Here is a 5,014-nt window from a genome sequence, read left to right as displayed (position 1 = left end):
TATATTCATGTAGAGTACCCGGGAGTGTATATATACTTATCTACAAACATATATGTATGTATATACACGTAAATACGCATACATACACACACACACATACACACACATGCACATACACACACACACGTACACACATGTGTACGTATGTATAAATATATGTGTGCTTGTGTTTGTGTATGGAAATATGTATGTATGTATGTATGTATGTATGTGTGTATGTGTGTGTGTATGTATGTATGTATGTATGTATGTATGTATGTATGTATCCATTATAAATATTCCATTCATGCAGCAAAAAAAAAATGTAAAGAGAGACAAAAATAAGATTCTTTTGCAAATGATTGGATTTGTAAAGTGCATACGGTGCAATTTCATGGAATGCATTTTTCCCAGCACAAACAAACGCACATGCAGTTATGCACCCCCACCTCCTTCCGCTTTCCCTCTTTCCCTCCCTAATTCCATCCTTCTCTCTTTATCTTTTTCTCCTTCCCTCTCTCTTTGTCTCTCTCTTGTTCCCAATAAAAAGTCTGTGATCAAATCAAGATACAATCTTAGATATCGTGTTATATAGTTGGGTGATAGGAAAGCTTCTATTGCGTTTTGCTAAGCATTTAGACGGGCTTATTAATGCTATTATTTAGCGGCGGATTTAGCAGAATCGTTAGAGCGTCGGAAAAATGTCTCCTTTACCTTTCTGACTTGAAATCAAAGCGAGAATGATTGCCTTTTCATCACTCCGCAATCGATAAATTAAAGTACCAGGTAAGTACTTGATTTGATGGTATCGACTAATCCCCCACCTCAAAATTGCTGGCTTTGTGCCTAAATCAGAAAACACCACCACCACCTCTACTACTACTACTACTACTACTACTACTACTACGACTACTACTACTACTACTACTACTACTACTACTACTACTACTACTACTACTACTAATACTCTGCTGCTGCTACTGCTGTTGCTGCTGTTGTTGTTATTATTATCATTATTATTATTATTTTAACTCGGGTTTTGTTGGAACTCCTGAAGTCTTGCATGAGTAGTAGGCTTGCTACTTGCGGCCTACGGTACCATACAGTTTGTTCTCTCCAACTATCTAATACTTTCCTGATGATTCTGGTCGTGCCCTGGAGGCAAACTCTTCGCAACAGCTCTACCGGGTATTCTATTCTTATTTCTTTTATGTTCCTCTTAATATCTTTTGATACTGTCCCCAAGGTCTCCACCAACAATAATCGACACTATCTTCGCCTTTTTCATCTTCAACAGTCGGGCTATCTCTTATTTAAAAAACATTGTATACATCTAATTTTTGCCTTCCTTCTTAACTATGTGTGGGTCAAAAGAGTGTACAACATCAATTATAGAGCACATGTGGTTTATTTTGTCCACCATCGCTAAGTCCGGTTTGTTGTGCTCTCTGCCTCTCAGAACCGTTTCAGTTCACGTGCTCAATGCATCAGGGGTGTCCTCTCTCATTTCTTGTATACGTTCTGGTGCTAGAGCCTACGCTGCGGAAGCTAGAACTCTTGAGAGACATCCCCTTCGAACTGGGATGTAGAAGAGTTGAGTCGGTTACGCGGATATCACGCTCTTGGTGTCAGATATCGCAGAAATTCAGATAGTCGATCTCATTTTAAAGGAGTAGGAGGCGGTGGTAGGAGCTAAGATAAATCTGAACAAGTCGGTAGGCCTGCGGCTCGGCAACTGGAGAGACAAGACTATGCCAACGAACAGTATAGTAGGTCGATGGACAGTTGGACCAGAGAAATTGTTCGGGGTCTGGTTTGGCCCAGACCTCGAAGTGAGCAATAACTGGGATGAAATTAAAAACAGGGTGGCCAGTTTCACTCAGAAAGGGCCGAGAGGAAATTACCCCTTATTATTAACTTCTTTAAAATTGAATCGCTGAGGACAAAAAAAAAAAGGAACTGTAGCGCGATAACGTTAATTTTTAGTCAGCTAATAGTAATTGTTTTGTCTGCTATAAGAATCGACTAAACTTAAGACTTTGTTCACTTTCCAAGTCAGCATAAAATCCTCTTAGATGAATATAAAATTAATATGAGTAAACATTGAATTGCTTTACAATGATCAGGTCGGTTTTATGAACACTTGAGTTTTAAACATCCTCTGCAACATGTTAGTTGGTGTCATAACATAGTTGCAAGATGTATGGGTGTGTCACGTAACCGTGTAGACTCTTATCCAGGCTCTTTCAATACAGGAAACCTGGTGGGGTTCAACCAGAATCCACGGTAATGTTTATAACTATTGTTACTTCTATACAACTTATCTTCCTTCTTTTATTGGTAAATCAAGGGCACATGGGTGATTCAAGGGCATTCAATACAACACTAGTGACAACGGTGCCATGATGGAAGAGTTTTAACAACGCCGGCTGAATTCGAACTCACAACATTGATATCCTGCCTTCATGGGACTAATAAATTTAATAAATAAAACTTGCAAGTAAATTTTTTTAATTTTTAATTGTTTTCTTGTTAATAGTATCAGTTTGGGAGTGGCGGGAAGTAAGACCAGAGTCAATAATACTCTTCCCGTCACTCCAGATTTATGACGTTTGTAGGCGGCGTATTTACAGTTATAACATTAGAATGACTGCTTCCTGGTCTCTTGAGTTCCGAATTCAAATCTCATCAAGATCAACTTTGCCTTTCATCCTTTCGCGGTCAGAAAAAAATGTATCAATCAAAACAGGACGATGGATTAGCGGAACATGCATCTCGGTATTTGATCCAATTCTCTGCGTTCTGAGTTAAAATCTCTCCGGGGTCAACTTTGCTTTTCGTTCTTTCGCAGTTGCTGTAAAAAATTAAAAAATCAAGCCAGAAAGGTGAATTGGTGGAACCGTTAAAAAATTGAGTGAGGTGTCTTTGCGTTGTGACAGTAACACCTGCTACGGCCTCGCACCAAGTTTATCACCCTACGTTTGTGGCCTTCCTCCAGGATAAACATCGGTAGCATGAACAGAATAAGCATGCCTGCATGGACAGTCTTCTTCAAAAAATCAGAACTAGGCAAGCGCGTACAAGCGTAGAACAGTGCTGGATTAACCATTAAGCAAAATAAGTGCGTGCATACGTGGTCTGACCAATAAGTATCTGGAATGTTGGCATAGTAACGAAACTAAAGCACACAAAGTGAAGCGGCTTGGCACAGATTGACCTTGAAATCTGCTGTGCATGCGCACTAAGTTTTAACGTTCTAGTTTACTTCCGCTATTTACAGCAGTGCTTAAAAGGAACGTATATAGCGTATGATCGTTGCATTGACCATGACAGAGAAAGTTGAGTAGAGAATCTGCATCAAATTTTGCCAAAAGCTTGGCGATACCTGCTCAGAGGCCTACGCCAAATATTCAAAATATTTTCATCGTTCTCGACACAATCAAGGAGATCTTGTGCCACTGGAACCCGAGGGTCTTTTTGGTCAGCTGAGAGCAGTTTTGCCACAAACTTGGCAGACACGCGTCACATGCTCAAATTTTCGGTGATAATGGACTGTAACTAATTTTCACATCCTCTGATAACTCACGGATGGTTATTCGACGATTTCCCCTCATAGCTGCACTCACATCTGCAATGTTTTTTTGTCAGTTCTGCTGGTTTCGGGTCTCCCAGAACCCTCGTCGCTATCGACATTTTTTCGGTCGTCTTGGAAACGCCTGAACCATTCGTACACTTGTGTGCGGCTCATACACTTCTCTCCAAACACTTTCTGCAACTTTCCGTAGGTCTCTGAGCAGGTATCGCCATGACAACTTTCTCTATCATGGTCAATCCGACGATCACACGCTACACACCTTCCTTCTAAGCACTACTGTAAACAGCGGAAGTGAGCTAGAACGTTAAAACTTCACTCTGCATGCTTTAGTCCGGATATTTATTGATCAGACCTCGTAGTGCATCAAGGGAAAGGGAGGTACCACAAAAATGGTAAATGGTCCACGGTATAAAGGAAATCACTTTGAACTTGCTAAAATAATATTCGAAGTGGTTTATATTATTGAAAATATAATTTCGAAATGTTCATTGTGTCAAAATAAAACATTTTCCATCTTACTGTTAGTTTTGTTACATTTCGAAATATAAAAATTTATTTTATTGTTTATTATTGTTTACGTTTTGAATTACATATATATAGGGGAACACAATCTTTTGAGTGCTTTGGGTCTCTGTGGGCCTTAATCTGGCCTTGCCGATGAGATCCCAACACAAGAATCGAAACTGGCCCAACTGATCCTTCTTTTACTGTCCACTATAAAATTGTGTAAGTGTTAAAATATGGCTTACACAAGCAGTGCTAAGTTATATCTATAGATTTATACTATAGTGCAATATAGCGTAAAAACAAAGCAATGCTAACACATCAGTAATACGTGTGTGTGTGTGTGTGTGCGCGCGCGCGCGTGCATACCTACATTCATTCATTCATACATGCATAACATTAGTATATGGATGTAATATTTTCAAATAAAATATAAATATCTTTTCGAAACTATTTCACAACAAGCCCTATTCTGAAAGGAATATTGAGTGATCATCAAATTAATGCCTGATTAATTTTATCAATAAAAATACAAAAAGAAGGTATTGTTAATGTGTGTGTTTGTGTGTGTAGAATTAAGGATAAAATCACATAAGTGATTTTTATCAAGTGGCCAGCGTGTAGTAAAAACCTTAGAGGTAACATTTTATACTAATTTATAATTATATAAATATATATTTTATATATATATACATACAGTGTACATTTAAACACCTAAGAGGGATGTCCATAATAGGACATCTAACCCGCTAGAAGGAGCAGTCAAACTTCAAACCACAATTATGGATGATTTCGAAAGGAAATGAAAAATAAAAACATTTACCATCTATCAAATTATTTTATTTTGCTGAAAATAGCTTGAAATCTTGGTTCAGGAAATAGACGGTAAATGTTTTTTTATTTTTCATTTCCTTTCGAAATTATCCCTAATTGTGG

The sequence above is a fragment of the Octopus bimaculoides genome, chromosome 5 (assembly GCF_001194135.2).
Source record: "Octopus bimaculoides isolate UCB-OBI-ISO-001 chromosome 5, ASM119413v2, whole genome shotgun sequence".
NCBI lineage: Eukaryota > Metazoa > Mollusca > Cephalopoda > Octopoda > Octopodidae > Octopus > Octopus bimaculoides.
Note: the sequence above shows the minus strand (reverse complement) of the source record.